The 27,340-nt window shown below is 39.5% G+C and overlaps 1 protein-coding gene across 1 annotated transcript in view; it reads left to right on the top strand.

Annotated features, from left to right (window-relative positions):
* NR5A2 (nuclear receptor subfamily 5, group A, member 2) overlaps positions 1–27,340 on the top strand; it is an 83,383-nt gene that overhangs the window by 14,110 nt on the left and 41,933 nt on the right. The window lies entirely within an intron of this gene.

Consider the following 27,340-nt stretch of genomic DNA (forward strand, 5'->3'; position numbering starts at 1 on the left):
GGCAGCCACGGGGGAGGGAGAAGGGCCCCTGGCTGAGCGGCGACCCGCCACTAGTCTCACGCTTTGCTTTCATATTTCCCCAAATCCAACTGCTTTCAGTAGAGTTGAAAGACAGGCACCAAATTTTTCCCTAAAATGTTCTTTATTCGCTGTTTTGAAATAGGGACTGGGAGTTGTTGCTATTGGCATCGCTACAGGCACATTTGTAGAGCAACTACAGAAGAAATAAAAGGGCAGATTTAAGAAGGAATTAAGGAAAACTAAGAAAGAGACAACATACAGTGCCGGTGGGAAAGTGAAGCTATAATTTTAGGTGGACATCCTCAATGTCTTTTTTCCACTGCTGTAACTGGTAGGAGTTCAGTTATAGGTGGTTAGGTAAACATCGGGGCAGCCTGGGCAAACAAATACTTGACACTGTGTCTTGGAAACACCCCAGTCATTAAAGAAACCATTACAGACAAAAAAAGATAGGCTAAATTAGTAAAATAAGATACCAAATAATCATACGGTGGTGAAAAAAGAAATTTCCTTTTGTCTAATTCTGGAATTGGCTGTCATACCCATCACTTGGAGAGGGAAAGAAACTAAAATCTGTTTTCAGAAATTCAGAAATAGAAAAATACTTTTTACATCTAAATACAGCTCTTGCATTTGTTGAAGGAAAAGTTACTTTGATATTTGTTGCTAAATAAAATCTTGGATCAAGTAAATTTAATTAAAAAAATTAGTTAAGGCAACAATAAACACAGGAAATATACATGAATAAAGTGTTCTAAAAGTCAGGCAACTCTTTTAAGACTATAAATATCACCTAAGCAAGGCCACTATAATTAGCAAAGGGTGAACAAAAGAAGACATCCAGAAATAGATGGGGAGGGGGGAGGTTGGGAGAGTGACATGTCTTGGTTAACCTTATTCAAGTGTTCTTTCCATAGCATAGGAAATGGTTCCAGCTAGCTCATGAGTTCTGTTGGTATTAACTGATTTTTAAAAGGACATTTCCACGTTGTCTGTATGCCAAGGAAATTCTTTTACAGGCATGTTTGCTGAATACAGGAAACATCACCCTGACTAAGTGACACTGGATGTGACGAAGAATTGTGTCTTTATTCTGGTGTTACAGTCAGCACCGTCTGTTTGTTTAATCTGGATACTTTTTGGTATTTATTGGGGAATACTTAACTGCAGTCTCGCAATTTGTCCTGAGTAATGAGCAAACACAGTGACTGGTGGTGCTGAGTCACAACCCCTCACCACTCGAGAAGCAGCTTGCTGCAGCCCTTGTGCACCAGCTGATTATTTAGTCTGAGGGCTAAGCCAGCCCTTTAGGGGAGGTAGAGACAGGGCTGTCATCTAGTCATCCCCTAAGCTACATCATCCCTCTTCAAGGTATGGGGAGAAGAGAGTAACAGCGTGCTGGGAGCCATCCTCCTCTCCGTGCTATGGCCAGAATTCCCTGTACGAGGAAATAAATGTGTACCTACAACTGCTTACTCTCCTAAATCGAGAGCTGAACAAGTCAATCTTGCATATAGTAATTTTCAGTGTAAAAGTCAGGTTGTGCTTATGGGCCCAGTCTTGTAGTGCTTATCAGAAGAAAACTTTATTGAAGCCAATGAGAATTTTGTCCGAATAAGAAGTGCAAGTTAAGATCTTGAATACTGTATTTCCAGTTTCACTCACAGCATCTGCCAGTTTCCCGTTTTCTTCTGTAAAGCTGCCCGTGTCAAGCGTTTAAGTTTCATTTGCTACGTGTTATTTCTAAATGCCCTTTTTGTTATTTATTTCCTCCTCTTTTCCTTTTACTTTCTTGGGAATTGTGTTAGTACCACAGCCACTACACAGGAGGCAGTAACTACAGTTATTTGTGGCTCCAGGCTCCACTGGCCTATCCCACAGAGATGTTCAACCACAGTCAGTGTGTTTCAGCGCCAAGCCCTTAAACTCCTTGTGCACCCTTTTGGGAAAAGGTGGGAATCTGAGAAGAAGGTTCAGAGTGGGTGGGTCGGACAGGCCAGCAGTCTCCTTTCCATCTTGCTACTCCTGGAGCTCAGTAAAAATCACAATAAACCCACAAAGATAGTTAATCCAAACTATTAACTTTCCGTCAGGTAACAGCTAAAACATGTAGGGAGAATAACAGGTGACAGTTGCCCAAAGTCTCAGGTTCTACGCCCACTTGTCTGTGCAGGAGTTTTAGGGCATAACAACCCTGTTAGAAAGAATTGTGGGAGATGGTAGTAGACAGGCTGCTGGGAGGCATGAGACTAAATCAGGTGGTGGTGCAAATCATCTAGTGTGCAAGTGGAAGCCAAGACTAATGTGTAGCTCATACCCAGGTCACCGTGGTATGAGACAGTTTCAGCTTCTTTTGTAACCACTCCACAATCACTGATGTTCCTTCTGTCTACAGATGGAGAGAAAAGAGGGAGGTAGAAAGCAAGCTACTCACAAACAAATACTATTGGAGTATTGTTTGGGTTAGTACATATGGAAGTACATATTACACTCATGAAAAGCAAGATCAGGCAATTTTCTGCATTTGAGGCTGAGACCTAGAATCTGCCAACAGTATTTTGAATATTTGCCATATTGCTAAGATTCTACCCGGACCTTCTAGTCTTCGAGAAATCTAAAATCTCTTTAAGGAGTAGCATCAAAAAACTCTCTTTCTGATGCAGGACTTGGAAAACAATGGTCCTTGTTTATAATACAGTGAATAAACAGCAAGAATATTAACAACAGCAACAGTAATAATAACAACTTTCAGTAGAAATAAACAGAAGGCAATTACTTTACTTTGTTTTGGACCTGTCATTCACAAGATAGGTTCTCATTCTCCAAAGCGTGGTCAAGAACAATGCTCTCTCCTGACTAGGAATGAACTTGCAGGGGGAGCGTTCCCAGTAGGAAGGGTTGCACCTCAAAGTCGGTGTTTACATGGCTAGCTCATGGGGTAATGTTGAACAGCATTTATTTTTAATTTGCATGCCTCTCCTTTAAGGCATACCGTTCTCCTCTTGACTTCCGTGGGAGCTCCACATGTTTTGCCTTTGATTCCCCTGCATGCTGGCAACTCTAATTAGTATTAATAGGAGTTTCAGTGGAGTTTCTCTCTCTCCCTTTTCCTCTGTGAAAGAGAATAGTTTTCAGCAGTTTATCCCAGCACTGGCTGGTGTATTTACAGATCAGGAGTTGAAGCTTTATCAAACTGGCACATGGTGCCTATCAAGAACGTATCTTCATTTCTTCTCTGTCCCTGCCAAAGCGGAACTTGACCTTTTTCTCCAGGCTGAATAACAAGTGGTGGCACAACTGTGAGAAAAAAAGACATTGATCATTCTAACAAACTCCCCTCAATTTTGAAAAGAGTGCTTGGTATTGTCTTTGGGTTTTTTAACAGTAATAATTTTAGCTAGTTAACACAGCCTTTCTCTAGAAGTTGCTATCATACTAACTTGGTGCAATAAATATGAGTTAGAAAAGATCAGTTCTTTCTTTGAGACTGACGTTCTCTAGGGCTAGATCCTGCAACGCATACTAAACCTCAGCCTGCTCTGCCCTATAGAAACTGCTTTGCATTTCAGAGATATTTTGTATAGGGACACAATACTACATATCGAGCAAGACTGGGAGAATCTGGTCCTTTTTTGCAGTGCCACTGTATTTTATATTAAAAATAAACAACCCCCCCCAAAACTGTCACCATCAAACCTTGCATCTTGAAAACAGAAATACTGTTCCATTTTGAGATTTTCATCTCAGAGTTGCATACCTGCACATACTGACAGACACAATGAACAGGAGCCACTTCTCTCCTCTTTGTAAGAACTATCGCATGTGGCTTTCTATGCTAACATAACCCTCTTTCCAATATTTCAAAAGACACAGAACTTCCCAGCATGATGATAAAGTTTTCCTGTGTTCCAATAATAAAAGTTGAACGTACCAGTAATTTCCAGTTCCTCTGTGGTCGGGCAGCCCGTGATTAGCCTTCTACTAACTCAGAAGTACCCAACCTGCAGTATCAGTGTGGGAGTCGGAAACAGATGTTCACCGGACAATACAATTTGTTGTCACTGTCGATACTATATGGCACTTTTCCCAACAGAAATTGTCTGTAGCTCAAAAAGAATGCAAGGAATGATTCATGCCCCAAATTATTATTATTATTATTATTATTATTATTTTTAAATGTTAAATACTCCTTGTTTTCTTTTGTTTTAAATGAATGAAGCAGGGAGGCATAAGCACTCAAAAATGCTATTAACGGGACTTGTAGCATCTGTGTAGTATGTCAACCAACTAATCTAAGGCTTTTTACTCAAGACGACATTATGTTATATTAAAACCAACAAGAGTCAAATTCTTTTCTTTAGGATCAGGGTGCTGTAACCTTTAATCTTATAAAATATTTGATGCTCAGTAGCTATTTAAACAAAAAATGCATGGTGGGAAGTAAATGGGACAAAACATTTCATGTGTATCCGAGAGTGTGTTTATAAAGATTATAATTTATTATATTCATGAAATAGTATTTTTATACATATAATAACATTTTAAAGTAGTTTCTTTATGTTTTGGAAATTCTAACAGCCCATTTGGGCATTCAAAACTGATCAAACACTCAAACGAGCAAAATCCTCTAATAGAGTAGCATAAGATGCCTAGCCTTGATTTCCAAATTTCATGAATATTACAAAAGCAGATGCACTAGATCATACTTACTGTAAAAGGCAATGGATTGGGCTAGGTGCTCTTTAAATTAAATATTAATTTTTTCAGGGATACATCAAATATATTAAAAAAAAGGGGGGGGGATGCAGAAAGCCTAAGTGAAATCAGGCCTAAATACGAATTAATATATTCAGTAGGAGTGTCAGAGAAAGCTAAAGATCTGGCTGCCAGAACTCTTGGATATATCATCTATATTTTACATCAAAAAGTAACACTCTAGGTATTTTCAAAAATGAAGACATCTGGGATCTGAATTGGAGTTCATGGAAACCAGTGACAAAGCTCGCATGTAGCTGCTGACTACTGTATCTGCGGCAGGCTTTCTTTAGAGATATTAAAAAAAAGGAAAAGGTGTGTGTAATCACAGGGCCCGAACAAGAGCAAAAGATTTTAGCACTGTAAAAATAAAACTGTCTTGTTTTTACAATTGCATGTGGTAACACTTCACAGTAACCTTTTTTTAATATTAATTTTGCATTTACTGTGTTTACTGTTGCAGTGTTCTGCAACAGAGTCGTTTAATGCTCTATGTCAGGCTTTAGTCAATAGGAAACATGAAATTATTTTCAGCTGTGCATTTCTTTATAACTACTGCATGATTTAGCCTCAAGTCCTATCCATAGTTCAACTTTTTTTATGCTTTTAGATTTAGTGAATTAGTGGAACACTACCGCTTCAGATGATTTTGGGTAAGAGCTTGAACTCTGTGCAAAATTTTCGAAGTCAGCATGTGATAAGACAGAATGAAATTAGCTGAGGAGATAATGTTTAGCACACTTGTAAGCAATGTGCTGGATTTGTGTGTGTGTGTGTATGCGCGCATATGTGTATTTTTATATACATTCATGGGTTAAACTGAGTTTTTCATCAACTAGGTGTTGGCAAGTGCCAAAGTGATTTAGGATTAGGATGGGATTTAGGCTGATCTAGCTACAGTTGTATTTCTCATTTCATCATCATGCCAGGGATACTGTGACAGTTGTGGGTTTTTTTTAATTTATGAAATAGACAAAATTAAATGTCCATACCAGACATACCGTTAGGTTATGGGGAGTGAAAGAGAAGCATTGCATTAGGCCTTCTTCTTTTGTCTGCATCCAGCAGAGAAGTCCTGAATGTACAAAACAGCTGGGAAACTTCCTATGTAGCACACAGCTTGAAAAAAGGATTCAAGATTTAAAAGAAAATCAGTCTGATCAGGCCTTATTTCAAATTACTGTTATTCTGGTTCTCTAGTATATCTCTTTGTAAAATACGAATCAGTACAGATGTGTGTTATCTGGGTGCATTACATCATTTTTAATACTAAATCTACTCTCATTTTAATTGTTGTGACAGTTGAATCCCAATAAATATTTTAGACTTTGAAGACTACTCATTGCAATACCAGAGATAGCATGTGCTCGTACAAAGTTTTAGTATTACTTAGCATTTCAAAAATTACTCGGTTAAACCAGACCTGTTTGCAAAAGCGACTGTTCCACCATTTTCGATGACACTGATTTTTATGTGTTAATTTTTATCAGCTGAATGACATTTTGCTGTCTCTCCTTGTCAATTTAATGGTCTTTTTTGAAAAAGAGAGGCTTCAGGAGGAGGCAAATTTTGACGTTCAGGTTGCAGGAAAGATTTCCGAAGAGATGAGAGAAAAAGAGATTACTGGAATTAGCAGGAGCGCCGCCCGCCCGCTAGTGAGCAGAGCAAGCAGCCTTCGGAAGAGAGGAAACCCTTGGCCACCCCGTAGTGTGGCTGTGTACACCAGAGTTAGTTAGAGTGCTCTGAATCTCGTCTTTTGATCTGGGGCGATATTTTTCTCTGTTATGTCACAGAGGTCACCTGGCTCATGTGTGACAAACTGCCTGCATAAGTCACAGTGCCAGTGGCAGAGATTTGTAACCATGTCCCTGGTCCATTGCCTTTGAATTATTTCGCAGGCCCTCTGCTTTACATTTACACTCTGTCGGAAGATGAACAGGGGAAGGGAGTAAAATCAAGGGCAGGGTCTCATCCTGAAGGACAAGGGGAAACAGGTGGAAGGTTAATGGCCCTGGAGCGTATCCACAAGCCTCTCAGGCTTGATATATGGGCCTCAGGCCTAAAACGGGCATTGGCTTTCAAAGATATATTATTTCATTTGAGGAGAGACATTCTGGAGTTCCTGCATTTGTCTGCTGATAGATGATCCTCTGTCCACAATTGGTTATGGCGTGTGAGTTTTCCTTGGGCCTGCTCCCGTACATAAAAATTTTGCTGAGCTCTCCAACCTTTCGCATGCCTGTGAGAATGGGACGTGTGCGGGCCTTTTGGCAGGCGGCTGGATTTTTGTTGCTGCTATTTTCGTAGTTCCTTTTGAAGCACCAGGCAAGTGGGGGATGAAAGGCGCTTCTGTTCATTCATAGGCGGCTGGGCAGGGGCAGCCTCGCGGGGACGAAAATGGGGGAGAAGAAGATGTCAGGGATCCGTTACGCGTACGTGTGTCTGCAGCCCGGGCGGAAGTGGCTCCGGCTAATCCCCTGTTTTGTACTGGCACATGCCCGCAGAAAGATAAAAAACGGGGAAATCAGTCGCATAATTTTTACAACCCCTCTTCTTTTGTTGTATTTCGGTTTTGTTAGGGTTTTCACATTTGCTCCAGCAAAATTGGGAAAAAAGGAAAAACAGTGACTCCGTATCTTAAGATTACGTTTCTTGGGGCCCTATCCAGAGCAGTTACCTCAGGCACCTCGTCAAAATGAGACGCTACTGCCCACGTCTTAGCAATGCACCAGAGGACCCAGAGCCAAATCATGCTTTTGCATGCGTTAAAAATCTCTAAGGGGCTTAAATGAGTAGGGTTAGGTACAGAGGTCTAATGCTGCTACGTGCGGTAGGACTGTACTGCAGGCAGGGCAGAGCGTTGGCAGGATCCGGCCCCTGCTCCATCTGTTGTGCCCGGCTCGAGGAAGCACCTAGGCGTGCATGGAGGAGCCTGGTGGCAAAGGACTCAGTTCAGAGAGGGAGCGAGCCCTGGAGTCACTGCCACGCTGGCATTCCCACGGCACCTTCTGTCGTTGCATAACTGTCGTAAATCGTGGGGAAATCTGTTTAAAAAAGAATTAAAACCCCTTAACAGACATTATGGTTTAACGTAACCTATGTAACAGCTTGTTAAGTTGTTCTCTTGGTTTTAAAAATATACTTGTAGTAATTGTTACAGGATTGCATTTCTAAGACCCATTGCTCTATGACAGCATGATTTAAGGAAAGTGGGATGTATATTTTTCCTATATAAAATATACTCATTTAGATTTGTTTTAATAACAAATAACTGTTCAGTTTCAGTGGATAGATTTTGCTTGAAAGAATTCACATTAATTATACCTAAATATCTCCCAGTTGTACCTTTTTCTAATTTTTCCTATACTACTAAAAAAGCAGAGTAAGCATAGTACATATGTCATAAGTTTCAATGTAGTTTGTTTGCTTTGCTTTTGTTACAGTAAAATTTGTGCTTACATAAATAAGTAGATGAGTAGGTTAGTAGATTAAATTTAAGCCTAACTCATGTCTCAGTTTGAAATTGTCATTGAAGTGTTACATCGGTACTGTGTTGTTTGAGTAATTAGGGTCTGGTTTTGCTGTCACTGAACTCAATTGCTAAACCCTCAGCATTCTAGTGTGAGCAGGATCAGGCTCATTCTGCATTTCAGTCAGTTCCTGTAGAAAATGTCCTGTTGTAATGCAATTATTCTCTCTTCCTCTAGTGTCCTGCAGGGTTTAAGTTAGACAAGTGAGCTAAAGACTTGAGAGACATATTTAGTGTCTCCTGCAGCAGTAGGAAGGAAATCTGAGGACTTGTTAAAAGGAACGATTTAGAAGCAGAAATTCTACAGAGAGAACCAAATGGAGTATTAGCAGGCAGGAGGATCTGCTTTTCCACTTGTTGCTTTGATAACGGATAAAAGGCTGTCATGAACTGCAGGCTACCAGCTGGGAGCAGACAGAGTAATCCCGGCAGAGGGCTGGCCCCAAACTACACAGGCATTCTTTTAAATCTTCGAGACCGTAGGAAAGTTGTTTTTCCCCTACCATCATCATCATTATTCATGATGATGTTTTCCACCCCAGTTTAACATGTTGGTCTAGTAAATCTACTTTACAATACTCTTCTGTTTGAAATATAAGCAAATATCATGTAGACAAAGATATTCCAGCTATTTCATTCAACTGCCTGAAGATTCCCAAAATAAATTCCAGAGAACTGGATCAGGCATAAATTACCACTGCCATAAGAAATCTCTGTTGTTTGATTGTAAAGGTGTATTGCGCCCAACGTGCAGACAATCATAGGAACGATTTGTAATGTATGTCTTCCCTGTAGTCAACACACTTGATAAACGAAATCTAGAGGGTGTGTTACTTGTAAGAGAATAGCAACAGCATGTCATTTGCTAGAAAATGAGCCGAAGTGACCCCTGCATGGTACAAACACATGCAAACAATGGCAGACAGAGCCCAGCAAACCCGTGCACGCCTAGCCTTACTGGTGTGCATTGTGCCACCGAGGTCATGTTACCAACACGCTTAGACACATGCAGGACTGGGCCAATAGCATTTGCTAGCGTGTGTACCGATGCTTGGCGAGCTGCGTTGTTTCAACCTGCATTATTGCAGAGAAAGAACAAAAAAGTACTTAAAGGTCTGATTGTCATTCTATATTGTTCATTTTAATGATATATTTAGGGGCCTAGCTTACTTTGTGTAATTACCCATATAAAAAAACACCACTCATTAGTGTTCTGTTCCACTGACTTAATTATACCCCTTAATTAAATCTTGACTAACTGGGGGTCACTGCAGTGTCAGTGGGATTTGTCACTGTTTGTCAGCAGGTGTCTGGTCACATCTATTTCTGGTTTCCCTGTTGCCGTATTCTGTTTAAGAGCGTGGTCTTTTCTAAATGCAAAGGACGATTATGCATTACCTCACTGTGTTTTGTGCCTCGCAAATTAAATGCAACACCAGTGAATCCATTCTGTAATACTAGTACTCTCCCGATCTTTACATACAGGAGGTGGGGAATGAAGCAAATATAAACCTTTTCAAAACACAGTTCATTACCTCACTTGTGCTCCTTTTCAAAGGCTTATTCTTCCTCCACTCAAAAGCCATGGGCTTATTAATTTATCAGATAATCTTGTGTTCAACAGGCGTAAAAATATATTGCAAATATCAATCCAGGGATACTTCTCCTTTCCCCTACCTCCTAAACATGAAATGAATTTGAAACATGACCAGCAAGAATGAGCTAAATCAATATTACATGCATAACAAATACAACATGGCATGTGCTGCTATTGCCGTGTTGCTCAGAGTCAGAAAACTGAGGCTCCCGATTCAGTGTTCCCTGAATAATTCAGTGGGAGTTCTGCATGTGCAATAAGTGCATAACAGTGCCATTTCTTTCTATTTCAAATTTGCATGTTTTGGGTTTGTTATTTTAGAAAGTTACTTAGGGGAAATATAATTCCCATGTTTACGCATATAATAGGCACCTAATGTTCATCTGAATAATTGATTAGTCAAGTCAGGCTTTCGTAATTAGCTGTTGGCTTTCCAGTATAAGCCCACAAAACACTTGTCAATCTACAGACGTTTTTAATTTATTAATATATATGTTATCAAAAAAGCTGCAGTATTTACCTAGAAAGCATTTATTATTTATTCTGTCGAGGCTGAGGAAGCATTTCGATTCTAGACATGTATTTTCAATCTATTGTAACTTTCGCAGAAGATTATCTTTTTGTTCTGAAAGTTTTCATGAATGTTCTCTGCCTGTAAGCGCTTGCTTACGGTGGAAATTGGAAAGAGGTTTCTTTTAAAAAAAAATCCATTCAGCCATTCCTGCGTTACACAGAAGCTAGTGACATGTTTCATTGATTATAAAATAATGTGTATCACTTATCTGTACTTAGATACCTAACAACCATCTAAATAGATGCCACTAGCAGATATCCCTAATGCAGCCGTAGATTGTGACCAGACAGATGCATCTGTTGATAGCACGTGCGTGACAGGGATATTGCAGTTATGAGTTGTGGAGCTATGTGGTAAATTGCAGAATTATAAGAAAAACTGTATTTATCATGAACTTCATGACCTCATTTTAACTCTACCACTAATCCATTTTTGCTTCCTCATATTCCTGACCAGTTTTCAAGTAGTTCTTGTTAAAGGGAAAAAACATCCTCCTTACTCCAGAAACTGTGCATTTTGAGCCCATGATATGAATTTCGTAAAACAAAACATTTGATTGTGAAATCCAGAATGAAAATTGTTCAATTCTTACTAGAAGTAAGTTAAAGACCGAACATCTGATAAAACAACAGAACTAGAAATCGTGTGGTTTATTTTATTGGGAAACAAACTTCACATTTCCATTGGGAGGCAGCATTTACTTCTAGCACTTGTTGAGTGTGAGACACTGAATTTAAAAAAGATACTGATATTATTTATGGAAAAGGTATTTTAGTTCTGTATATGCTATATGTTTACTTTCCCTTGCCCCTGTTCAGACGAATCACCTTCATTTTAGTGAAAATATATAAGCGTCTGCTTCCCATCAGTGCGATCAGGACAAACGCTTCAATAAACGGCTAGAGTGCTTTCCTGAATCAAAGTCCTTCTGAGGCCTGTACTACTGGATGTGTTTTAAGTTCCTTGCTTTATAAGTGGAAAGATACAAATATAATATCGGGATTCTAAAACGCTTTTAAATCTAAAACACTTCTATTATAGAATAGCTTTTTAGTTTGTTTGGAAAGAACAGGATGTAAAAACCACATCATAGTGGTAGGAAAAAAATGTATGCCCATTTTGGTGGTGTGATTTATTTAATTGTGGTTCACCACTATGAATTATGTGGTCTCACAAAGTTCACACAAGTCCTTGAGCAATACTACAGCATCTTGTGTACCATACACATGTATGCATTATGCATATACTCTCTCTCGGTTTCTACTTAAAGATAGAAGAAACATTAGAATCCTTCTCTTTAAAAGTTTGATAACATACCTCCCATTGAAAAATGCAAATACATTTCTAAGGGTGTCGTTATAAAGTCTCTCCTCCACAATACATATATCTTGTACTAATATAATATTTCATTATCTATTTTTATATCCATTGCAAAATAATAGAAAATTAAGTGCTACTTTGCAAAGAACACAATACCTGTGTAGGATTCAGAGCCAAGTTTGCAACTACTGTTTTAATTTTCTATGTAACACTTTGTGCAGTGTTAAAATTTCAATCAGTGTTATACTAATATAAGGAATTTCTATTGGGATATTTTTAAGCATAGCAGTTTCTACCTGGAAAGTATTTATAACTTAGGCTGGTGGGCTAATGAAGGATTCGAGCTGTGCGAGCATCGAAACCTCCACGTTCTCACTATTAACGTACAAAGTTCTCACCAGTTCCCCTGTCTATTAACCTGAGAGTTCCGAAACGTCTCCCAGTGGTATTGCTCGGTTCTTCCATTTAGACTTTGAGAGAACATTGTTTTCAAAAAGTGTTTTACAACTGGAAATAGGTGTATCTGCTGAAAAGATTCGTATTTTCATGGTTAGACAGGTGATCTGATCACGAGGCGGAAGAGAGATCATATACATAATGAATTAAAACCCTGAGTAGGATTGCTAGGTCTGTTTTTCTAGGTTACAGCTAAATGAGAGCCATTATATGGGCTTTCAAATAAACTCACAAAGCTCTTATCTGTATAAACCTGATAGATCTGCCATTATTCTTAGTGACTAACAGAAGTTATATCATTCAGTTTCATTAAAAATGCATTAATCCTTTTTTAGTAACCTTCTTCTAATTCATTGATTCAATTATACAATGAACAATAAAAATGTTTGGTCTAATAAAAATACAGTATTAAAATGTGTTATATACATAAATATTTCATTGCAATGAGATTATTCAGGGTTTTAAAAATATTAACAGTATGAATATCATGCTCTGAGACAACAAAGTGTACATTTTTTCAGCATCTCTGAAACGGTATATCGAAAAGATTAGTCTTTAAAAGGAGAGGCCTGAAATGGTTGCTTATAGACATAGCGCTTGTGGTCACTTCACGTACAGACTTCCTGTAAAGTTGGTGACACTTACCAGCATAGGTTGATTAAGGGACAGGAAAGTGTTATAGGGTGCATGCACGTATTGCTCCTAAACATTGTGCAGCCAGGCTCCTCTGATCTGATCAATTCCCCCCGAAGTCACCGGCCTTTGGCCTAAATGAAAACAGACTAAGACTCCCAGGGTTGGACCTCGAGTCGATGCAAGTGTTGGGAACACGTTGCTTGGCTCGGTACGCGGCAGCATTGCGAGCAACTTCCACAGCCCTGGCAGCTACTGTGATCCCACTTGCACCAGCTAAGTCATTCAGACCGCCGGGACTCCAGTGTAGCTCTCCATCTGGCAGTTCACGTAAACCGACTGGCGTAATTCACCTAAGACTTCAATAGGTTTTGACACAGCTAGTACTTTTTATCGGTTTGTATTTGGTTTCTTTTATTAATTTTTGTGGCAGGAGAGCAAAATATCATTGGTTGTATTATACGTGTTATCTCAAATGCCGAGAGCCAGGCAGGGCTGAGCAGGTTTCTGTGCGAGACAGTCGATGTTGCTGGTTGCTGTGAAAAGCTGGCGCGATTTCTGCAAGCGTTCCAAGACTAGAGGAGAAGAAAGCACTTCATATTTTCATCAGTCATCCCTTTACAGATTTACTTTTAACTCTTTTGGCAAAGCAGATTATTAAAAGCAATGACCTGAGGTCTTCATTCAGGTATCAGACTTGGAATCCTGTATAATGTGCACCGCAGGGCAGAGGTCACACCGACGAGTCTGTTAATGTAGTCACTCTGGGATAAGATCAATCTCCATACTTCACCATATTGATCTAATAGCTCATTGGCACTTCCCTCTTTGAATTGATTAGCTCATGTGTGAAAAGAGATTGATGGGTTTCTGACCCTGAGGAGTCTGTCAGGGGCACACCCATGGCAGGGGAAGTGGATGTTTTCGCTGCTTCGTTTGGGTGGCTCATTATGTGGGTGCCTCACGGGGAATAAAGGTCATAACATTGTTTTATGAATTATTTACAGCAAAATATCAGGTTTTTGCTTCATCTGGTGCTCTACCTGTACTGAATCCACTCTAAACAGAGCATGAAGAAATACACATGAATGGCCAAATGTACCAAGTATTTGCGTAAAGGGAACCACCACATATAAGTGACCTTAAAAAGCAATTTTACTAATATAAGGTAATCATAATAGATATGAGGGTAGGAATAGACTTCATGGGTCATCTAATCCATTCCCCTTATGCAATGACAGAATATTGATGATATCTAGAAATGAATTACATTTTAACTGCATATTCTGGATAAGTACTCACAGTGAATCTAGTTCAGACATCTCAGGGAACTTCATATGCACATTGCACTGTAGAAAGAGGCAATTTGCATGCAACATGTGAGCTAAAAAATAAACTGCACATTTCTCAGTTGTTAAAAGTAACCTAAAAAACCCAGATCCAACTCCATTTATCAAATAGTCATATATTTGCAAAATGCATATATTTGACACAGTAGATTGGATTTTGGTGCTGTGTGTGCTCATGCAAGAGGAAATATAAAAGGAGCTGTCGCCAGAAGCTGAATTTAGAAGTTGGCTTATGTTAGGTTGTACTTAAAAAATGTGTGCATTATCAGAGCCTTCACAGATATAAAGCAATAAAACTAAGGACCGGCTCCTTGAAGTCTTCTGTTGAAGCCCAGGCATTTTTATATTTCTGTCTGCATATGAATTGTAGAATCAGTCTCAAAGATATTTATAATGAAATAACTTCTTATATACCCTCCAAGCTCAGGATACTGTATAATACCATACCTAGGATGGTGTTACATAGGATGTCAGGTTGTATGGTTATGCCACAGAACAAAAAATATTGAGCAAAATATTCTCATGGTGTTGTTAAGCTGATGCTTGTACTTAGGTAAGGAGACAGTGCGCTTCACTAATAATATCTTGTTGTATCATTTAACTGGACATTCTGGGTTTATTTTGGGGGCTGGCAGTTTAAATTGAAAGGTAGATAATTTTATTTCCAGAGAAGTGTCCATGTATGCTCCATGCAGTCAGGCAACCCTTTTCTACTACTAGATTTACGGTAACATAAACAGGTACTGCATAAAGCCATGGTAATAGGCAGTCCCTTCCCTAAAGACCTTATATCCTAAAAGAAACAGACCCTCAGGCAGATTAGTTAAAAAAGAAGAGAGCCAAAAAGATAATTCAGTCCATTACCTGTCAGTGAAATGATGCTGAATATTTGTATAATCTTGCATTCGTTTGTACTTCTAAATCATTCAGGCTATTTTATGTACCAGGAAAATTGCCCTGGTATAGACTTAATATAGCCATACTAAAAAAAGTTCTAATACACCTTGGAAAAACTTACTAGAGGCAGAGTTGCAATACACTTTTCTTTGATAAGTCTGGGATAAATCTGGGATTAATCAATAAATCTTCTTGCATTTGGGTATCAAAGTAATATTTTAGTCATGGTAAATCTTCAAAAATAAAACTCATTAAACTTGATTACAAACCAAAGTAACTGGTGCTCAGACCTAGATGAGTAGTAGATTGCCAGACACTTGAACACAAGCTATGCAAAAGATGATTTTTTGAAGAAAATGTTGCCATTTTATTACAAGCTCTTGCCCAGTGACCCAGTTTCCGCCAGTCTTAGCTCCCACAGTTGTGGTGTATGGCGCACTCGTGGGTGAACGGGAAGTAATCAGAGCAACCTGATTTTGTTGTTCATCGCCCCTGCTGTCATTCAGAAATGAGCTAAGAAAAACCTAATAAATTAGATGTACAGACTGTCTCCCTTTTTCCTAAACTCACAGCTAATTTTCTATTGCATACAGACGTGTAGGAACCCAATTTAAAGACTCAGACTGTTGATACCTGTGGCCAACGGTGACAGCAGAGAAAGTCAGAGGCTGGCTGAGCTGTGTCACAGTCCACAGTCATTTTTACCTGTAAGGTTCCTGCTCATTCTGTGTTTTGTACTGCAAAAGTTCCTCTCATCAACATAACAAGCAGCCCAAATAAAAACAGTTTCTTCAAGGATACTTTTAAACATCAATATTAATCCTAACTGTAGTGCTAATGGCTGTGTGGGACCTGGGCAGCGTTGTGACAACCTTATTTTAATGATACTTCAGAGATTTCCAAATTAGAATACAGGAAACAGGAAGTGGGAATAAATGCAACAAAGCCAAATGAAAGGATAAATGGAAAAAACATTTTAATACACACTTGCCTATTCCTTAAACATTCATTCAATCAACACTTCCTGTGATTTTTAATAGCATGTCTCTCTCTGCTCTTTTACACTTGACTTTGTCGGGAAAAGGAGCTAATTTTTTTGAAGATGATGTTCATATTTGAAAGGATTTAGCTAGATGGTAGTAGCTGCATGCCGAGAGCCTCCTGCAATGCTTTTTTTAAGAGGTAAAGAGAAGTACTGACTCTTTTGGATCATTCCCACGTACAGTAGCTCATTGGATCATGCATCACTGTTCTCATTACTTCTCCACAGCCTTCTTGTATGCCTTCAGCTTCCTTTGGTGGTGTTTTTAAGCAACTTTTTCTATCAAGTCAGATGGATGCTGGTTTAATACATAACAACCCCCATTCATAATGCTGAATTTTCTTTCACTTTCATCCTTATCATTGGGTCTTCTTTCTCATTTAATCTCTGCCCCAGTGACTTACTGTTACTGCTGCAACCCTTGGGATGTAAGACAACCTTTCTGTATTTTTTCTTCATCAGTATACCATTTCCTTTCACATCTTGACTGCAGGTACTGTTTCTCGTGATTTCTTACTGCTTTTGCTGTGGCTTTTTTTGGCTGTTCTATTACAAAACAGAGGAAAACACAGTGGAATACATTTGTATGGCGAGTGCAGTGTTTTACGATAACACCAGCCTCCATTGCCAAAGGGGTATTACAGGTGACTTTCTGTCCTGTTCAGCACACTATAGCTCCCAGTCTTGAGACTTCAGATCTGTATGTTTCAGTGATTCAAATATGGGCAGGAGGAAATATCTGCCCTTTCACAGTTGGATGTTTGCCAGAAGTATTAAGAGGACTGTGGAAAGTAAAATATAAAGCAACATATTTTAATTCCTGAAAAAGATTGCAATGCCGCGCAATCAAAAGATAAAGAACATTTAAAATACAAAACTGCTGATCCGATGATAACTAGAAAAGGTATGGAACATCCAGTGTATTAGATTCTTTGTGTGGTTTTTCAGTGTCCAACCCTGGGTATCACTAATACTTACCTGGAAAATTATTTTTCCCTCATTTACACTGCTGTAATATTAAAGTACCTCCTTTTTAGTCATGACATCAGAAGATTATTTGCATATTCCCATCAGTATAACTGTGAATACAGTCCCACACTGCGTACAGAAGCCAACCTTTGTAGGTGTCACCTGTTAAAAGAGTAAGGTTACACTTCTCTCGTGGCTTGCCCTTTTCCCATACTCCACACCCCCTTGAATAGCTGTACTGGAAATAAACGCAAACCCTATTAAACAGAAGAGTAACCACATAGTGTAATTTAAACAAGAGCCGATTTAAGTAACTCTTGTCTTAATGCATGAAAAAACCTGTTCTGGGGCATGCAGCACTTGAAAGAACAGGACCCTAAGTGTGTTGAGAGATCACTCTGCCTGCCTGTTACCATATTAAAGAGTCTTTCTGAAATTAGCATGTCTCTTGTGTCACAAGTTGAAAATATTTTCCATATTATACTTAGTTTTAATAGAATATTTATTTTGTGGAAAATAAATTTAGTTCTTACTAGGACTTTGTCTTTAATATTCACAATCCACCCCTGTGTGTTGTATTGATCTCTGTTGAAATTTGATGTTGCTGTTTTCTAAGAAATTTTACAAATGAGAGCTAATGTAGGAGGTAAAGTTTACCTACAGCCTCTTAGGATAAGTGTCAGCTGGAAAAATGGGGTATCTGTAAGAAAAATGAAATCATAATTTATCCAATAAATCACCAAACAGGAAAGGAACATTAGATATTAGAAATCCTTTCAGATAATACTAAAATATGTGTGACTTGGAGAAGACCGCAGAGACTTTAATCGAAGGCTACTGTACAATAGAGTGAAACTGCTGATTCAATATATTGAGAATAAATTCACCGGCAGTACCATAAAATTTACTAGACTCAGTCTAGTCTTCTGATTCCCCAGAGGACATCACTGTGCATCCTAAAAAGCAGATCAGACCCGCAAGGTTAACGACGAATCGAGTGGGCCTAATTCTGTTTATGCGGAAGTCAAAAGACTTATGTTTGTGCAAGTTAAGAGTTAAGAATATGGCCCAGCACATTTCTGCAGTTAGTTTGTTGACATCAGAAAACACGGTTGTATTCCCGGAGTAATTCAAGGGAACAAAACAGCTTTAGTACCAAAATTGCTACACAAACTACATAGCATTATCTGGGTTTTTTTTTAAATTCTAGATCCAACTATGCATAAACTTACGTTGTACTAACATCAGTAGAGATACTCACAGGAGCAGGATTTTGAAGGTCGGTTCTATGGGTCCACTCCTGAAGAAGGCACCTCCTTCTTCACGCTGTGAAACAGATGCTGAGAAGAAGAATTAAGAATTATTTTTCCTCTTTCCTTAACTTTGCATTCACTTTGACAGGGAAGAAACGCTGCATTGTAAGCAAAATTTTCAGTTGGGACTAAAAAGAAATCTTTTTCTTATTTTCAGTTAAAAAAAAACCACCCAAAAAAGAACCTAAGAAAAACACATTTATAATTCATCAGAAATAATGCTGACTGTGAAATACTAAGTCATTTTCATGCAGTTTGCACAGAGATAAATGTGAGGGAAAGGAGAAAAAAATAGGAGTGTTATATGTTGCATTTGATGCACCATATAATATACACACACACACACACAAAGTTTATTGCAACAGCCCTTTCATTTGAAAATCGAAGAACTGAGATTTATCGTTTACCTTCTCCTTAATAGAGGGGAATAGTCTCTAAAAGGAGTCCAAAAATCCATAAAAGAAGAGAGGTCTTATTCTTTAGTAGGATCACCATCTGCTGCTTGCCCATCCTCCCTTCAGCAATCTGAGGCCCCTGGTCTCACGCACCTTGTGTTATGTTCCTGCAAGAAAAATGGGATGAGTGTGAACTGATGCTCAAGGCTGCTTTTTATTAAAGTATTTTGGCTCAGTGGAAGACTAGCACTGAAACTGGGAAATGGCTGGTCACTGCTGCCTTGATCCCCCCTTTCACAGTGATCTTACACATAGCTGCCCAGGGGCATGCGAGGGGAGAAGCTGTTGCGAAGCCATCACTCCCCCCCACCGTGTGCATCCGCTAAGCAGGAAACACCACGTGCCATTCAGAGCATGGGCACCACATGTTCACCGCTTCACCTTTTGGAAGGGTAAAAGTGTGGGGATTTTCAAAGGTATAATGTTGCTTTGTGCTATAAATTCCTTATCTATGTCCTTTAAAAAACTGAAAGGTGGCTTGATATTCCAAATACTAATGGTTCCACGAGCAGGGAGTTAATGAAGCATTTTAGTCCTTCTCTCTTCCTCTCTCTCGGCTCTCTGCTGTTCAATAAAGGATAAGCATATTAGCTTTTCTTTCAGCATGGTACCCAGCAGTTACTTTCCTCTGGCTGGATACTGACTCACACAAGGCATATAGGAACTTAATATCTTGGGTAGATGAACTCCCTGTTGAAATAAGCTGACACTGACTGATGGATTCAGAAGTTATTGAAGGAAGCGGTATACACACACACGCACAGACACACACCAAGTATAATTGCACCTTTATAACAGCCTCTTTACATGCTGCAAAGGAGCAGGAAGAGGCACACACGGAAGTATTGCTCTATTTCCTTTCATTTTTAAATCATGAAAAAATGTAAAATGCTACCAAACGTGGACAGATTTCATACTCGCTTCACACTAGAGCTAGACGGCAACAGGACAGTCGTCCAACCCAACATGGGCTTGTAAAGATCACTCCCTGCCTTTACCAAGAAATTTTATATAACAAACAGGTTTCTAGTAAAGAGCTGGCACAATCGTAGTTAATATTAAATCATTTTTTCTTGAACTTTGTAGCATTTTATTACTGAGGTTACAGGTAGTAATCACATTTTATTAGGGCATTCACTGATTCTGAAAGTTACATGCATTTACTTTTAAAACCGCATTGGCTGTTACGTGCTGCTTTTTGACAGCAACCTTGCACAGGAGGTTTCCCACTGTTAGCAGCAACCCATCTGGAGAGTCCAAATCCTTCCCTACCTATGTAACGATTTGGAAACCGTGCGTGCATTCAGGAGTAAAAATTAGCCTCTGGAGTGCACTTGTCTTATAAAACTTTGATTTGGGGCGATTTGCTTCACTATAGCATAAGAAAATGGAGTAAAAACTCGAGCTATATGTCTGCAATGACTTGTGAGTGATCTCCTAACTACATTTGAAAGAAAGTTCAACCATCCCTTGAACCTGTATGCTTCAGGCTGAGCAATTCAGACAGATGTTTAATCACTTCATATTCACTAGGAAATGGCTATTCAATGGCCGTAGAATTTAAAAGTGGCACTATGAGATGAATGCTTCATGTTATTTCTATATTGGCGTTCCCTTTTAGAAGCATAACTAAAAACAGTTCAGCTGAATCCAACACGGTTTTATCACATAAATTTCAATCTTTTTTTTTTTTTTAAATCATTAGATACCCTTTTAAATTTTTAGTGGCAGAAAAGTCCAAACCTATAGTGCAAGTTGATGCAAATGAAAAGAGATGAAAAAGGATTCTCTAACTTCTCAGAAAGGGAGGTGTAGACTGGGTAAAAGGTGAGTGCATTGTTTAACTGAATTTGCAGCAATAATTATGAGGAAAATATTTAACTTAGAGCAACACAAAAAAACCATGACCCCGAAACTTTTAACAGGTAATTCATCAAGTGTCAGGCTGAAAACACCTCTTCAGAAGAAAAATTGTAATAAATCTGCAGTTGTTGGTTACAGTATGCTAAATATTGTGAAAGACTTTCCCAAAAGAAAGACACAGTGTAGTTTTGATAAGATTAAGGTGCATTTCAGCAAAGCATACACATTATTCTTCATTTTACTGTTTGGCAATTTCAACGTTCTTCAGAGAAAACAAAAGTTTATAATGATTAACGTTCTGTGCTGTGGGAAGCATACTCTCTACAACAATACTACTCTTGTGTCGCACTAGCCTTCCTCATCTATAACATCAGCACAAATAGTTTTTCAGATGAGTAACCAGCATTTCTGAGATAAGTCTTTCCTTTAACTCCAATTGATAATGCGTAATTGTGTATTGCAGTGTCAACAGAGGCCTCAACGAGCCTGACAAACTTCCACTGGGTCCCATACCAAAAGCTCAGGGCCCAGCTGAGTGGGAGTCCGGGGTTTAGCAGACAGATGTGACACTCCCATCCCCAACCCCAGACCATCTTTTTGTCCCGCCAAGAGATAGTGTGTTACCACAGTGCTCAGGATTAGACCTTTACACTTCAAATTGAGAGTCTATTTCCTCCAGTCCTGGAAATATCCTACGTGGCTTGGTAAGATAAATTATGGAAACTAATAATTGCATCTAAATGTATTCTCACGCATGCCTGTTTTCTAATCCTTGTTAGCGGAGAACTCAGAAAAGTGATTTAAAGTCACCTTATAATTCCAGCTGGCAGTGAAGGAACTCAGGCATGCCGCCAGGGAATTCTGTGTTCAAACCTGTATTCAGATATTTAGCTGTATGAAGTTCACTGTGCAGATGAGCAATATCACGTGAATCTTTCACAGTGGACACAAAGAAGTGTCACAGTTCCACCAGGCTCCATGGTTCTACTAAACCCCCGGGAAAAAAGGTCAATGGACTTGGAAGAGGGGTCACATCTCTTTCTCTCTCTCTTTTCACAAATCTGATTTTGTTTAGGTTTTAAATGGGGAACACTATTTTGTAGTGAAATTGAAGAGTAAGCTAATGTTGGGAGCACAGTGACCCTCCCATGCTTGGGGCATGGACTCTCCTACTGCACTGTGACCCACCTTCATCCGCTCCTGCCCTAAGACACATGAACTCCTCCCGACCCAGCCGTACAGCAGTTCTGCTCTGGTGCTTTACTGAGAAAAGCTGGGATGGCCAACGGCTGGGACAACAAGGGGAGCATGCAGGCTGCAGCCAGCCCTTCCCGAGTGCTGCGGCAAGCAGGCTGTGCAAGTAGCGATTCCCTCCTGGGGCAGGGGAGAAAGAGAGAGAGAGCACGCCAGAGGTTTCTTTCACAGAGGTCACAATACTGAAATATTGTCAATTAATACTGAAACCGTGCACATTTCTACCATGAGGTCACCGAAGATATGTTCCCAGGTCAACGCGGGAAGGACAAGAATCTTTAAACCTTGTCAGAATATAGTGCGTTGCATCCTGCCATGTGCCTGTACGCGAAACACCCGTCAGTGGATATTGCACGGGCAAACTGACGGCGCAGTGTCTCATTCACCACACCTACCTGTTTACCCATCAGCATTCCAGATGCTGGGAGACCCTTTTTGCATAATGATTTGTGCTCTTACGTTAGTTTATTCTGGCCAGCTTGGTAGTTAGTAGGCAGCACAGCAGGATGGCGCTGGGTGGTTGTGGCAATGACCGTTTGTCTTCCAGCTTATGACTTGGGGAATATGCTACAAGTAGTCCAAACAGCATGAGATACAAGGTTACGGATGACTCCAAATTCTGACATGCTTCCTTATCCTCACTGTAAGCATAGGTAAATAGGATTTTGGTACAGGAAGTAGGATTTACCTATTGCCATGTATTAATGCTGTCAGAAAGCTATTCTTTGCTCGACCTTTGTATCCGTACCGTTTGAGAGAGTAGACAATGGGCACATGCCCACTTTCACCTCTGGGACTTCTCCTGCCTGTCCTGGCGACAACCACCATCCTCTGCTTCTCTAACACAAAGCACTTGCTCCTTCTCTGCCCCAGCAGCATCTCTTACTGCCACGCAAACCCTTTAAGTCTGCATCTCATCCAGTCTCATCATCCTCACCTTCAAGGTTTTACATGACATCCAACTTGCCTTATGTCTTCTCTCACCGCACTGCCTCTCCATTCCCCTCCTTTGGGTGCTCCTCCTAAGCACTCTCTTTGCTTCCCTTGTCACTTAGCAGCAGTTTTACAAGTGTGATGTTTTACTCCTTTCATACTCATAACATTATTACTCTTTCGTGCCACCCTGCATGCTGGAAACGATCTCCTATTTCTTTTGAGTCACACGCCCTCCCTTAGCTTCCTCCACATCTTTCCTTAAAAGCCTTTTCTTCAGCAGCAATTTCCAGTTATGCTATCCCCGCTGGTGTGTCTTCATCTGAATGCCACTGGTCAGAGAGGACCTAAATTTAACCATCCGGGCACAGTATTCGCTCACGGTTTTGCTCGAGGCTAGATAGCTGTCAAATGGGTATCTCATTTGGCAACTTGCTTAGGTAAGACATGGGTTACATTATCTTTGTGTCAATGTTCTGTTATGGCAGGGAGCAGCTGCAAATTTGGGGAGTGTTCTTGCAGCAGATGGTTGTTGGCCGTATGATGTTCAATTTTTATTTATAAGCATTCCCAGTAGTTGGGACAAAGGGCACTTTTTTCTTGTTGTTGTTAAAACATTGATAATACTCTTAAAGATCTCCACAAACTGAAAGACCTCAAAGTTTAGCCAGTAGTACAAGTTTATGAGCTTGTTCCTAATTCAGTGTAGACCATGATTAAAAATGATGTTGATTATGGGGAAGTCCCAGACTGGAGCTAAGTTATCTTGGTGACAGAATCTTATCTTTTCTCCTGCATACCCTGTTTATGGTGGACTAGCATGCTTTGGCTTTGGAGGCAGAAGACTGAAGTCCACAAGGTCATTTTTCTGCAGAGGACTTCCCTCTTCAGAACTCACTCTCCACTTCGGCCACCAAAACTTAAGCCTCTTTGCCTTCAGGATCAGTTTAAGGCCCATACTTGTTTCGGTGAAAGGCTGATTTTTTCATTTTGCCAGATAATACGCTTCTGCAACTCATTTATTGACATGCCATGGAAACACAAAAGTGTTTGTGTTCTGGCTGAAGTTACACACGTCATAAAGTTTACCAGCTCATTCTAACATAAGAAGTGACGTGATACTGTTTTGTTCAGTGTGATCTATGTTGTTTTCTATTTTTCATTTCGTATGCGTTAGCAGAAATAAAGTATGTGTTTTTCCTCATCTACATGCCTTTCAGAAATAGGCTGGAATTGATCACTTGCCCTACATTTTAGTAATCCATGACCCTCCTTAAAGTCATCTCTGTTTCTTCCTAGTGCAAACAGGGATGCATTCTGCTGCTCTGCCAGCTTTCTTAAAATGGCAAAAGCAGCTGGATCTAATAGTCTTCTGAAGGCAATACTGTGTTTCGGATGTGTATTGTGCTTTTTATGCTATCCATTTTACAGGCTTTCACTGGTTAAATTACAGTGAATACGGAGGAGCAGATTTTGTGAACCACTAGCAGATGTTCGCTGCTGCTAGTTTTATGAGTCTTGTAGAACAGCAGGAACAGACTATGTGCAAAACATTTTTTTTTGTGTGATTTTGACATCTCATACTGTTCTCACAGCACTGGCTCGGTAATGATATGACAAAGCTTGGGAGGTAAGCTTTGATTGCAGACTAGCTGCGGTTGGGGCCTTCAGAAAGCCAGACCTGTAAAGTGTAGTTTGTTTTCAAAAGCCTGTGGCTGAGACAGATGGGTTAGCTGCAAATATGTCATTTATAATATAATCAAATGCTTGACCTCTTATTCAGGTATTAGTTATGACATGGATGCTGACTGTTTAAACTGTCTCACAGTTTGTTTCGTTCAGATGTAAGCTGTGATAGCTTTGTGTGAAATGCTAATTTTGCATGAAATTATCATGTTAGCATGATTTATTCGATTTTTGTAACACCTTGTTGTACAGAGGAGAAAATGATCGCAAAACAGTTTCACGTAAGAAGCAAGAGTACTAGAATCTGTAAATTTCAAACATTTTCTTCAAATAATGCCTTATTAAACCTGGCCCAAGTTTTGGTAGGGAGTGTATCAACATGGTAATTTACTGTCCTCTCTTGAGCTAACAAGTCACTTGGTTGAAATGGTTTTGTAGTCAGATACATGTTGTGGGCAGAGGAAGAGATCTTTAATACAGAATCAGCCTTGCTCTGTGATCGGAACAGAAATGAATTACCATGGGCACAGACAGCATAGGGACGGAGCAAGGCTGAGTTTGTGATAGCACTAGCTTTACTTTGACTTGGTAATATATCCATCTACAGAGTCCACACCTCTTTCTTTCCTCCACCTCTGCTGCCAATGGATATGTAGCTTATAGGAATTGTCTGAGCATACATGTCTTAACTGTGACGGCAGGCAGAACAGCAACTGCGATGAAAGATTATTCTTAATACTGGAAAGGCAAAGCATGCAAAACATTTGAAATATCAGAACCGAGTGTTTGCAAAATACTAATTCAGTCCTTTTGTGTCTATGCATTAAAATCTGTAATAACACAAAGGCAGGTTGAAGATAAAATAAGAATAGGACAGACAATCTCAATACAATTCTGCAGTGCTTGATTTTGCAACCTTAAGCTATTATTTTGGCATAGCTATTCGGATATAATTTTCCTTTTTTTTTTTTTTTAAAGAGCAAAGGTGGGGCATAAAAATAAAATTAAAAGCAAAACAAAACCCCATGAAAATTATATCATCCTCTAGGTAAAGCAGTAGTGGAGGGAATGAGTTGTGCAGTTTTCCGGCACAGATACCTGCTGCAGTCATGGAGCAGGCAAAAGCAAGAACCGAGGGTCCTAGTGCAGGCTGTGCAGGAGAACGTGATCTGCTGCAAATGGGTTCTTCTTCCCTTTTCTCCCCACTGGCTTTGTGCTAATCCGCTCCCTTTCTCTCCTGATTTCATTTGCTTGCACAGTCCAGCAAGAGGGGATAGCCTGAGACAGATATCTAAGGGGAAGAAACTGGGACAAGAACAGTTGGGAGAAGACTGTGAGTGGGGAGAAGGGAAGTTAAGGTGAATGAAGGAGGCAAACAGAGACTTCAACGTTTAAGATGTTAAAGTCTGAGCTATATGGCAAGTGACGGGAAAGAGGGAGAGAATACTAGATAACTTTCACAGGTGACACTACAAAAATCTATTAGAAACAAACGTTACTTCTCTCTCTACCAAACAACCAGAAAACAAGCTTGAAAGAATAAAGTTCAAAAATTCATTAGGTCGCAGCTGATAAAATTTGAAAACATCTATTGCATTATCTAATTCAGCTCATGCAAGATTGTTCCTTATAATGCGGTTTCCTGTGCATTATCAAATCTAGTTCTAAAGCGATTGAAATTAGAACCCCTGAAAAACAATTTTAATAGTTCCATGTCTCAGAAATTCTAGGCATTTCTCTCTACTTTAAATATTCTCTTTGCTAATCTCTTTTTCACTTCTCCTAATTTATAGCATTTTTAATCTGTTCAGCAGTTGCTATCTATGCAGGTTCTTAGAGTCCTTCTAACTATATACATGCTATTGCCACATCTGCACCAGACACTTAATTGTAGCAAGGCTAATGTACACATCTCTCAACTCTTTCAGGACACATGCCTGAAGACTTTGTTTGATTTTAGGAAGAAATAATTAAGTTCAGTAAGAAGGTCCAGAGGATATTGGTGCTTACCATGACTTAAATTCATAGTCTGCCTTCCACTAATTCGTGATTTTTTTCCTCCCGTTTCCATGGAAATCTCAATTATTTTTCAGTCTCTAAGGTGAATAAAACTGAATGCAACCCAGTTGCAATAGAGGTCAGTTTAGCGATATGCTTTGTTGTCCTATAATATGTACATCCCAAATAACGTTGCGCAAAAACTTAATGTAGGTTGCTTGTGCTGAGTGCCCAGTGTGTTCCTTCTGTTGCCAAACGCAGTCAGTGGTATGTCTCACTGCTCACCACTGCCTTGGGCACAGCCCTTTCTTGCCCTACCGGTGACACCTGAAGCTGCTCAGCTTCTGCTTATGAAGAGGTTTTCTTCTTTTTTCATAGAACCACAACTATTCTTAGAGGGAGTGTTTACCTCTCTCTTCACTTTTTCCTTTGCAAGGGACCTATCTCTGACTTGGGCTTGCTGCAGCAATAATGCTTTTGAATCTGCAGATTCCTTAATATTTCCAGAAGCTGACGTTCAAGGATGGGGAGTATGGGAAAGTTCACATTAGCATTATTTCTGCTATTCTTGTTTCGGGTAAAAATAATATCCCATTTCCATAAGCATTTCGTAAATATACTATTATTATTACTTTGCATAACAATGACGCAGTTCTGCTTTCCTAGAATGTAATCAGTAGTAAATGTTCTACACAT

The sequence above is a fragment of the Pygoscelis adeliae genome, unplaced genomic scaffold (assembly GCF_000699105.1).
Source record: "Pygoscelis adeliae isolate BGI_AS28 unplaced genomic scaffold, ASM69910v1 Scaffold256, whole genome shotgun sequence".
Classification (NCBI taxonomy): domain Eukaryota; kingdom Metazoa; phylum Chordata; class Aves; order Sphenisciformes; family Spheniscidae; genus Pygoscelis; species Pygoscelis adeliae.